We start from the raw sequence: 12,583 nt of genomic DNA, 5'->3' as shown, positions 1-12,583 counted from the left end.
TGTAGATTCTGGCTACACAGGAGTTTCAACGGTGGGAATAGTCCCGTGATGTGGTGGTAACTGCCCCTGGCTGTACAGGAGTTGCAGCGGTGGGAACGAGAGGGGGAATAATCCCGTGGTGTGGTAACTGTCAACCATGACATACACAGCCTAGCAAAGAATGTGCACATTGACGCACCATAAAATGTAATAACGGATTATGAGACGGCTGTATGCGTTGAATGCACCGCAAATTGTTGTATCGGTTCTTTTAGCGTTCCTAGAATAATCTAGAGTTTCTAGAGGTCTTGTCATCGTATCAACAGATGATGGTAGTTTTCAAGGCGCAGTTCGATGTTAGTGGAAGAACAGTTAGCCTTTGGTGACTAAACATGATCTTGATTAATCTTTTTTGCCCTTCTAAACATTTTAGTCACCCCGCAGCCTTAGTTCACCGATAGGATCTGAGGAATCGGTCGATACCAAATCGGTGTAATGTGTGTACTTCCATTCTTCTTCTTTTCGTGTCGACAACAAACCTACACAGTGTCAGCCCAAAACTCCGCTACAAGAGTGGCGTTGTCAGCAGCATTCATTAAATCCTCCTGCGTGCAGTTGCTCGGGCACTCAGGGCACGACATCATGTGCTTCATCGACTTAACTTGTAACGTTGTACTGGACTCAAATAGTTTACTACTACCCGTCAATAACAACAAACGCAATTTCCAAAGATAATGTTTAATAATACGGCATGAAAACAATACAACAATTTGTAACGAGCATTAGTTTGTGGTAGATAACCGGGTTTCCTCTTGTTGTTATCTGTTGTATGTTTATACAACGCACTGAGGACATGTGATGTGATAAATGTATAATTAATTTATGTTATTAGCAATTTTAAATTCTAATAGCAGAAGTAGATAATTTACGTCTAGGACTAACTTTTAGGAAAAGACTCCACGATGTCACTTATTTTCACTTACTTATTTGACTATTTTTAGCTTGCAATTCTTGCAAAGCTACTAAAATCATTTATTTAAAAACAAATTGAGCGTTTTGGACTAGAATTATGTCTTCCTTTCAAGTTGCGTCTTGAAATTCAATAATTTCAAGTTCTATGTGTCAACTAGACTCCTCAATTATTCTGCTAAACTGCTGAATTATTCAGTGACATAAATAAATAAACTGTATCATTGTTGTTGAGCCAAATTCTAATGAGACAGCTGATTGCTTGCGCCCGCGCATTAATGAAACCAATTGCTTGAAGGTCAATGATGATTTGACATGACGACTTCGATTGCATGCGTGTGGTTACTGATACTCTTTGTTTTTTGGCACAGTTCTTCCACTGTATAATGTTATACATCCGTTGACAGTTTAATATGCCCTTCGAAGCTTAAATTTTCTTTTCTACCTTGAATGGGATCCATGCGTGTCGCACCTGGAATAGAATAGAACTCAGGATTTCGGAATGTAGACTTTCTCGCAAAGAACATTCTGCGAAACGAGGGGTCTCTTTGCTATATGTTTCTTACAATCAGCGATGCCAGTTTATTTTTTCGCCAAGTCGGAACTTTGGTACTTTTTGAGTGAAAATAGCGGGAGTCTTCCGTCAGAAGCGGGACATAGAAAAAAAACCTATATAATCAAAGGTTTTCAAATATTTATCCTTTTATTTGACTTAAAATTACGTTTACGTGACAATAGATAGCAAAAGTAGCCATAGAAAATGTATTTTAACAAAAAAATAATATTTTAAATCAGATTTACTCTATCGTTAAATTCGTCTTTAGAATAAAAAAAGAAAAAATCGAAATAAAAAAATTATTCTTTAGAATAATATGGCGTTTCAAACAATAGTCTGGTGAAGTGAGTGTCTCTCTCCGAAAAGCAGGACAGAGCCTGTCCCGCGCGGGACATTTAAATTTGATTTAAAAATCGTCTGGCAACGCTGCTTACAATACATGATTCTAGTAGGTTTCATAGATTTTGATTCTCATGCCAGATTTGATAGACAGACAATCTGACAATAAATCCTTTAAGGGTTTTTTCCCTTTCAGATATAGAATCCTAATAACTTCACATTCGCATGGTATTCATTCATAGTTAGCAATCGAGACCACTTTCCTTGTAAGAAAACGTTCATATTTATTAACATTAAGAACTAAAATTATAAATGGAAGTTTTCTAATAAACAAGTTAGTAAACATCGTGATTAGAAGATGTTAATCCAAGTTTTCTTTCGCTGAGCAAACTTGCATGATGGGTTAAGCCGCTTAGCTTCGACCTAGGAGACTTCGGATTAAGTTAATTTAAGCTTAACGCAAGGTTTAACTTTAGCTGGGAAAGCAAAGGGAGTTATTACTTTTCTTTTTACATTCAAAATATACTGAATTACTGTTCTAATACCACCATCGCTATCACGACATAATATTATAGTGCTCTCTGAAGCTTAAGAAATTTTTTCTTGTCTGTACTCTTATATTTTTAGGACTGATACGGATCTTGGGCTCTCAAGAAAATCAGGCACAAAACTACTTGAGCTTGAGCTTAGATCCAGTCTTTAATTGGTTGAATTTGAATAAATGCTCTTTGGGCCCAATACTTGAGAAGTTGAGAGATATTTCATAAGAGTTATTGCCGATTTGTCTGTCGACTCGTCACGGGAAAAAGCATGTGAAAATTCTTCACACTTCTTACGTATTTCGTGACAAATTGACAAATTCTTTACTTTTTAAATTTAAACCCATGAAGGTTACAAAAGTGCGACCAATCGGCTTTGTGAGAAATTGACAATTTCTAACTTTTTAATAATGCAGTGCTATTATGGCAACGCAGTTATATCATAACACAATACTGAGTCGTTGTCCAACTAAGAACAACTCTACCTTTCAACAACTCTGGAACATATAAGGCTGGCCTATTGCCATTTCAGCTTGCTAAAAGTTTGGCTCATTTATTTTGGTTTAGTTAGTCCTCTGTCTATGCAATCCACTACATTCGCCATAGCTTTATACACCCGCCATTAAATCTTTTACCAATATTCCCACTAATACCATAAAATACTGACACCAAAGTATTCTGTGCTAATTCCAGCAAAATGGACAGTATCTTGCATCTTCTGTACGACACATGTAAAGAAAATAATCGTGGGAACACACTGATTGCCTCCCAGAGAAGGTACCGTTGTAGGCATTGTTTGTCGTGTACCCACGCGTTGGGTTTGTACCTAATTCTTGATACGGCCATAGGTCAGGGGATAGCGGACGAAATTTTGATGGTTGGTCGGTTATAATCAGTCAGTCTTTATTATTTTCTCTTTAAATTGCATTAAAATTGGACTTGAGCGCGAATGATCATTTTCTCTCTAATTATTGGTAATACGATTTAAAAAAAACTATCAATCTGTGAAACGTTTTGCCACTATATGATTCGAGGGTATTTATCATAGTATTGGTAGATAGCGTCATAGTCCCAAAAAAATTGATAATCATCAAGTTTTAAGTGTGTTTTCTTGTTACTTCGGCGATGTAACACCCGAAACAGAAAAACAGGTATTTGTTTTATTATTGTACTTTACACATGGATTAGGGTAACAATATTTGGTAAAAGTAAGGTCATGGTAGTAATGATTTCAAATACTAACTAATATCTGAGCATGATACTAATTTAGTATGTTTCTTTCTTGATTAAAAACTGTAACACCCGAAACGTTTCGGGTATTACATTTTTATTTATATGTCGATAATGTGTGTATATTGCTTGGAGAAGTGAAAAAGTATTACTGTGAGGGTCCTTTGACCTCCCACTAGCGCTGGCATCGGAAAAGGAGTCATATTTCTCAATTTAAGACTTTTTTGAAATGTCGACTTAACACTAAAATTAAGGTATTGCTAAAAAGTGTCATTGCATGTCATTATAATAATATTTTTCAATAGCGTTCAGCCTTATTGCGTTCCTGCGATTAGATCTAGGTATTTCCTCGAGGCTCGAAAGAAATGATAACGATGACACACATTATTTACCACTATTTAGGTCGATTTAGGTATAAGAATAGGATTTAAGATACCGCGCAAGCACTCTCAAATTTAACAGCTGCTTAAGACGATTTGACAGTTGTTTGAGTAATGCTTAGCGTTGAATGGCGTTTCAGTATGCGAAAATTCATTTGAGTGGCGTTTGAGTGCAACTTAATTTGAGAGGTGCTTAAAAATTGAGAACTGCTCAGATATTGTTTTGAGTATGCGAAATGTAAGTTTAGGAGCTGCTTAACTATTTGAGAAGCCGTCAAATATTTAAATGGCGTTTCAGTATTCGGCCGTTAATCATCTATCTAACGGTGTTATATCCTTAACTAATATTTTATACCGAAAAGTTCATCATCAACAGAGTTAGATTGCTATTTTCAGACAGTCGCCTGTTTCAGATTACCGTTGCAGTGAAGCGCTTGTTTTGAATGTTCCCACATCTCAGTTTTCTTAAGGCACCTTTCCTCTTTCGTTCCTTTCATTCTTGTTTCAAACTTGACCTTCACTGGTTGAGTTTTTATTGGCAGTCAAGCTGTAGATCCTGGCTACACAGGAGTTGCAGCGGTGGGAACGACAGGCAGGAATAGTCCCGTTTCATTCTTGTTAGCATTTTCATTTTGGGTCGATTATTTTAACTCGTATTTCGAAGCAAGGCAGAGGGAGGTGTGCATTTTTCCTTTTCAAGGTCCAGTTTCATAGGACTCATATCCACAAGTTTTTGAATTGATTCACTTAGACAGTTAACAGCTTTTATTCATGACTGATCAAACTCAACACAACATAGATATCAGTTCAAACAAATCCATTGCTTTCGAATCCCCAAGTTTCGCAAACAAACGCTTTAGCATCCCATATTGCCATTTCGACGACTACCCACGCATCTATGATGTTTGTCGAATGTGGGTAGCAGCAATTTCGGACAAGAAAGCTGTTAGGTTAGGTCACAATCGTGCGTTGGCGTTCGCGCCGAGCGGACGTCTCCAAAAAAGGTTTACTGCTAATTAAAAATGTTTATGCCCGATATCGAAGATGGTTTGGAGAGTGGTTTAAATGGATTTTATGACGATCGAGATCTTTGAAATCCAAATCCGTTTAATGGCTGCATAAATATGTTTCTCAAAATGGTATCTAATGATAACGTTGTCTGAGTCGAGATTTTATTATCAAATAAGGACACAGAATATTGTCTAACCTGGACAAAATACCTGTCATCATGTATTGCTCGTTTCAACCAAATGAAGTCCATTGCTGGACAAAGGCCCTCCCCAAGATTTCCCAGCATCCAGATAACCCCGTGATCTTCACCAGATCGTCGGTCCACCTAGTTGGAGGCCTGCCCACACTACGTCTTTCGGCCCGTAGTCGTCACTCGAGAATTTTTCTGCCCCAATAGCAACGGTAATTTACTGTATTTTGTAAATCAATTTACTTTGTTTACACATAAAGAAGTCAAAATTAAAACTTCTTATCAGCCAATGGACACGGTGCATTTCCATTTATGGAATCTGGACAAAAAATGTAGTTACTGTCCTTGGTGGTACGTGCTGGCCGGTAGATGGCGTGACCAATCCGCCATGGTGAAAAAAGTTCATTAGTTGTGGTGCAAGTTATGATCCGACACCGTTGAGCTTTTATTTCCTCTTGTCCATTTAAAAAGTCATTCACACACATTGTCGACATTCCACCAGCTCGCACTCATCATCATCATCATTTCAGCCATAGGACGTCCACTGTTGAACATAGGCCTCCCCTAATGCTTTCCACGTTGATCGATTGGTAGCGGCCTGCATCCAGCGCTTCCCTGCTACCTTTACGATGTCGTCGGTCCACCTTGTAGGTGGACGTCCTACGCTGCGTTTTCCGGTACGCGGCCTCCATTCCAGAACCTCCAGCTCGCACTAAGCGTTTCGAAAACTCTTGTAACGCGAACAGCTAGGGACTGAAATTCGCTGCCTGCTGTTTTCTTGAACTCTATAATCCGGGCCTTTTCAAGGCGAGAGTGAGTAGACACTTACAGGGCAGATATGAACTATCCTAGCTAGACTGCATCTCACTTAACACCAGGTGCGACTACGGTCAAATACCTGCCTTGTTAATAACAAAAATATCTACGGGAAGAGTAGGCCATAGTATCTATATATCCTTCATTTACTTGGTACTTGACTAATTACTCGTAAATCAGTAATACCTTCGTCTCTATATGAGTTACTGATATTTCGAGATGTTTTTGGTTTAGTTAGGTGAACTCTACAATATCTTCTTTATGATAACAGTCAAGTATTTTGAATCTTCTTCGTTATTTTTAAAAATTCTTTTCATTTGTACCACAACCTTCGGTTCCGGACGAACGCATCAGATAGTTCTGACTTCGGTTACGCCACAAATGTGAAGAAATTGTAGCGTTATACTGGCTCTACCTTACCCCACAGGTTTAAGGTGCATTTTCCCACAACATAAGACCGATAAAGTCTTGGGAACGTAATCCATTGTTGATCCACCGTTGCTTTGTAAGATTGGACAGGTATTTTCCAAAGGAATTCAGGTTTTATTGCAACGGATTAAGAGCTGGTGTTTTCGCTTGGATAGTCCTAAGATTTGTTCTATTGCATTTAATAGTTCCAGCTTGTATTAGATTGGGGTTTAATGTCGGAATTTCGAGTTTTGCTACGGAAGCACTAGGTAATCCTAATGTAGCTTAATGTTATTTATATGCTAGCTGCGGCATTGCCATTTAAAATATCGATTTATGTCACAGTCTTCATCACGCATCTTGCGTCCAAAACCACTGAAGTATATTTCGCGTAAATTTAATTTGAAACTTTATTTTAAAAAGAGCTTTTAAAAATTAAAGAATTCAATAAATTCAATTTAAACATCAGTAGGATCTTATGTCGTTTTGCGCACCGATATGATGAACGTTAACCAGTCAATATTATTGATTTTGTATTGATATTAAATTAACTATTCACAAATTGTTCGTAAGTAAACAATCCTGTGGGTAGTCACAAATTGTCAAGCATATTTCCACCCATCGAAAGTATCTTTCCCGCTCTGTTAATCGTGCTTTCTCCCTCGCCGGTCTATTTGTCGCGATAATCATTTGGTTCATGACATAATCGCGCTTCGATCTGGCAACACTGGCGATTTTAATGATCACAAAATGGCGGGTGCATTTTTTTCACCGCATCGTGATCAGTTATTACCTTGTAATTGGTATGGTTTAAAACGTGACCGATCTAATTAGTGATTTTTATGACTAATTTGTGCGGTGAAATTTAATTGTCATAGTTTGTTACCGTCTTTGGTGTATTTATCTCTATCTCATGCTATACAAAACATATTTGATTCAGGATAAGGATCTAGAGATTCGTAAATATCTAGTTTTTTTAATTTAGTCGGAAATTTGGACGTTGGTAGATACTGTTGATTGGTTGTAAGGCAGGGGCGAGTGGAAAATTAGGCAGCAGTGGCCCTTCTGCAAAATGCATACACCTAATTTAGAAAGAAAGAAACAATATTTATTTGGTACAGTAAGTACCAGAAATAAATCAACATAAGAGCAAAACAAAATGGTTGTATCAAATTGGTCTCTGCCCAGTATGAGGCCATAACGTACTCGTAGCACTGCTATAGCAAATATTACTAGCTTTAGCTATGTCCCAAATGTTGCTTTACCCTCCAAATCAAAATTTAATACATGACTTATTCTATCATATTTGAAAACTAGCTTTCCGCCCGCGGGCGAACCGCGTAGAATTTTGTCTGTCACAGAAAAACTTTATCGCGCGCGTCCCTGTTTCAAAAACCGGGATAAAAATTGTCCTATGTCCTTTCCCCGGGAGAGATAGTTTGAGTTCCGACTCAAACTATCTCTATGCCAAATTTAATCAAAATCGGTTCAGTGGTTTAGGCGAGAAAAAGAGAGACAGACAGACAGAGTTACTTTCGCATTTATAATATTAGTATAGAAGTATAGATTAATAGGTTTGCTTTTAAAGTAGATGCTGATCTACCATTAAGAATTCTCAGATCTACCAAGATGCGCCTGCGCCTGCGACTTGTAGGTACCTAATTACCGCGTGGGACAGGAAGAAAGCAATCTCCGCTTACTATTATTGACTGGGAGATGTTTATTTAGAATAATAACTGTTAAGCAAACGCTGAGCGATTCCTTGAAGAGAGATACAGGTTAGGAAAAGTGATAGTTGTTAAACATTGGTGTGTATGACGATCGATAGTAGAGAAAGAACTAAGCAATTTGCGTCAACTCGTAGAGTTACAGCTGTACAGAATGGAAGTATACCTATTTGAATTATAATTTCTGATTCTACTTTTTCTGCTGTTGCTTTTTCTATATTCTGCTCTTGGCTCTAACAACACGTTTTTGAAGAAGTTAGACTAACTCGACCCCCTTTTTTATCCAGCTACTAACAGCTATTCTCTTGAGATTTCCGGTCCTACGAACTGGATCCTTTATGGAAACCCCGTTCATTCCACTTTTCGACGGTTCTGCGACAGATATGGCCAGCCACTGCCACTTAGCTAGTCACGTTTTTTTATGCGTAACTCAGGGCAGATATTTGACCGCAATCGCACCTGGTGTTAAGTGAGGTGCAGTCTAGTCTAGGATAGTACATTTGTCCTGTAAGTGCCTGTTCACTCTCGCCTTGAAAAGGCCTGGATTATAGTGTTCAGGAAAGACAGCAGCAGGCCGCGAATTCCAGTCCCTAGCTGTGTATGTTTTGGACTATGTACTTTAGTTGTCTGCTGAAGGAGGAACTCGTCCTTTACATGTATTATTTTAAAACACACGATTGAAGCCGCTGGTAGGCTCTATTTCTATAGTCAGTAGTACGGTAACAATTTTCTCTTTTACACCTCCTTCCTCGTGCTCGTTGGAACTTGGAGAGGATACACATCACTCCGTGGATGCGTTTTTCCAATGAAATCCAGTATAGATGACCCACGCTGAACTGTCCCACCAAACTCAATGACAGGGGGGAGCTACCATCGTTCAACTCTATGGTTTCCAACATGGCAAATATCGGAACCAGCGATCCGATATTGACGGTGGCGCCTCGCTGTCAATGACATGGATAGGACAGTGACGTCCTGCTGCTGATATAGTTCCAATATACTTGGAACTATATCAGCAGCAGGACGTCACATATTATGACGTTCCGGATTGAACAGAGCACTGAGCAGCTACCTTTCAGCACACTACTTTGTCATATTTGGCTTTAACCCGATTTGTCATTGCAATCACGGAGGTGATAGTGATATCAACACCATACACAATTTCATACAGTAGCCCGGAAGTGAATGGTGGCGCAACGAATGATAGCGTACACTAATCAGTGAATAATGTTGTTTTTATTCCGTCACAACAATGTTGCGATTCTATCATTTTAGGTCCGGTTTCTGAATTGAAATTTCTAGCTTGAGGATGCTCATTTCTACTCAAGGATGAATTTATAATTTATATTTATAAAAAAACATACACTCGAATTGAGAACCTTCTCCTTTTTTTGAAGTCGGTTAAAAAGCGAAAGGTCACTGACACTGACTGATTGACTGACTGACTATCTCACTCATCACGAAATCTCAGAAACTGCAAGTCCTAGGATTCTCAAATGTTGCATGGGGGTTCCTTTTAGAACGTAGGTGCTCATTAAGACGGGATTTTGGAATTTTGCTTTACTGTTTTACCTTCTTCTTCTTTTCGTGTCGACAACAAACCTACACAGTGTCAGCCCAAAACTCCGCCACAAGAGTGGCGTTGTCAGTAGCACTCATCAAATCCTCCTGAGTGCAGTTGCTTGGGCACTCAGGGCATGACATCAGGGTGCTTCATCGACTGGGGAACAAAACCGCACCTGCATTCCATGTTTAAGCCATCCAAGAATCCCCACCTGGCCAGATTGTCCTTACGACGGCCAACCTGCGTCCGAAGAAATAGACTGTTTTATAGAATTGACTGAACGAGGTATCTGATCACTGCGTTACTACAATACGGGATCTTTTGAAATGGCGTTGGCATTTGAACGACTGTTCACTGCCCGACTAATTGTCGGTCAATGGTACAAAAATTGTCCGTATCCGGGCCGTATCCGGAGTAATTACCGTCCACGATTCATCCAGACCAGCTGCACCGTGATTGGCCCATCAAACACATTTCTGGCTTGCCCTTTAATGCTTACACCCGGTCTCTGAGCGTTGAAAAATATATCAAAACTTTGTTGACAAAGTTACGCCCGTATTCACAAACATTACTATGAGATCTCACAGTGCGCGTGGATGCAGAGGGTGACACACGAACCAATCACAGACCTCTATTCAACGAATGCACAGCGGCCAGCGCATTCGATTTGCTGCTTCACTTAAGCAAGCATCGTTTGTGAATACTGATGTTAGTATTTTTGCGACAAAATGGAGGTGCTATTAACATTGTGGTGTGGTTCCTGGAAAGTTAAACAGAACAACCCCCGCTCTTCCCGTGGATGTCGTAAGAGGCGACTAAGCTTGGGCGCAGACCACCGATATTTAGTTGGTCGATAGTTGGGCCTGATTCTAATTTGTATGAAGAATCGGCCGATAGCAAATTGGTGGTGTAATTTGCGCACTTTCATACATGTCCATACTGATCAACAGCCCGACCCAACTATCGGCCAACTAAAAGTCGGTGGTCTGCACCTAGGCTAAGGGAGAAAGATACCAACATCAGGCTTTTTTTTTTCATCGGGAAATGCTTTGCGCATACCCACTGGTCTATGGGGACGGCCAGTGGGTTATGTGGGACTCTCCCCGCCTACACTAAAGGCGGGGCCTACCCACTAAAACCCGACGGTTTCCACCAGAGCCCAAAGAAACGGAGCCGCGAGTTATTGTCGCTCACGAGCAAGCCTCTCTGGCTTCGAGGGAACCCCCAATCCCCTCCTCCAGTTGTTTTTTATAGAGGTTTTCTCCTCGCGGCCCTGATAAAACAGGACCCCCGGCCCGCCGTAACTCCATACAAAATACACCGGTTATCGTCAAAGTTACGACGGTCAAAGTTAGGTGGTGCAACTCATCCTAAGTGACCAGTGTACCTGCAGTGATAATGATGATTGCTATATCGAGTGACAAATCGAATAGCCATTCGGACGTCAAATGAATCATATACGGACGTCCTCCACGGTAGATTGACGCAATCGGTAGCGTGTGAATTAGAACTAATTAATTTAAACATAACAATCAATGTACACAGTTAATCACTGCCTCTGATGTATTCATAATTTCTTTATTATTGCTCTTAATGGTATTTACTTTTCAAGTTTTTTGCAGTGATGTAAAAAGCCTATTAGTTGTTCAATGAAATGGAACTTTTATTAGCACATACAGCGTTTCATAAGTTATAAGAATAAAACTGTATTAACAGTTTTACACCACTGTTATACTCGTTGGTGTAAAGGACGTGCGTCACTTTTTGTATAATGTTAAAAGGGTATTATCTTAAGACTGGTCTAATTGAAATTTTATAACTTAAACTTGACTGTAGAAAATAGTTTTTAACATCAAGTATGTGTGAGTAATTTGCGAAAGACTGGGCTAAGAAATTAAACAATCGATTTAGATCGCTCATTCTGTCTGCAGCGCTTCTTCAGATTATGGATCAATTATTAGAGAAAACTCTTTGGCACCGCGATGTAACATCGATACAGCGCCATCTAGTTTCCAAAAAGAAAAATTTACGGTGCTATTTTAACATCAATGAACAATGTGACAACTGCACAATAAACTTATTGCTAGTATAAAATGGAACGATACATCAAATCCATTACTATTCGTCTAGGAGTCATCAATCAAGGATTATTTGGTGTCCCAGTAAATCTTTGGCAATTAAGAGCATGTCGCAATTAGTGATATCGAGACGGACAGTTCCAAAGAAATGTTGAGATGGAATTATTCTCAATCAAACTGTTATCAGCTTCGCTACGAATTAGGTCTCTATCAATTTGAATTTGAGAAGGACGTCAGACAAAGACCGCACACACTGTTGGTTAGATGTCCTAAACTAAACTCTGCGACCGGCTCTGACATTTACAGGAGGGTGCTACTATCTATACCGGATTATTAGTTTCGATTTTTGCCACGTTTTTTGGACAACCATATTATGGTATAGCCTGACCAGGAACATAAAAACCCTGGCATAGAGGCGCGTCAATTGCATTTGATAGTGCAACACTGAGTACAGTCGTACCTGTGTTAAATTAATAGGCTAACTTTATGTATCAGGATTCAGGATTACGTGCTAATTTGATATTTTCATAAATTAACGAATAAAGATTATATAGGTAACCTGGTTTAAATAAATTAAATGAAACCATCAATCGAGCTAGTAGGATTTACAAGTTTTCAGTTACTGTTGCCATTAAAAGAAATTCTAAAGTTTTCCGCAACATGGCGAGGGTTTTTATGTTCCTGGTCAGGCTATATGAAATTTACAGGAGGGCGCTACTATCAATACTGTGTTGTTAGTTTATTTTTATTTTTGCGTGCGTTCCTGCTAACGGACGACTAACGTGCGGCTTAAAACA

The sequence above is a fragment of the Ostrinia furnacalis genome, unplaced genomic scaffold (assembly GCF_004193835.3).
Source record: "Ostrinia furnacalis isolate ACB-3 unplaced genomic scaffold, ASM419383v2 OfSCF0457, whole genome shotgun sequence".
NCBI lineage: Eukaryota > Metazoa > Arthropoda > Insecta > Lepidoptera > Crambidae > Ostrinia > Ostrinia furnacalis.
The sequence above is the reverse complement of the archived record's forward strand: the minus strand, read 5'-3'. Positions refer to the sequence as shown.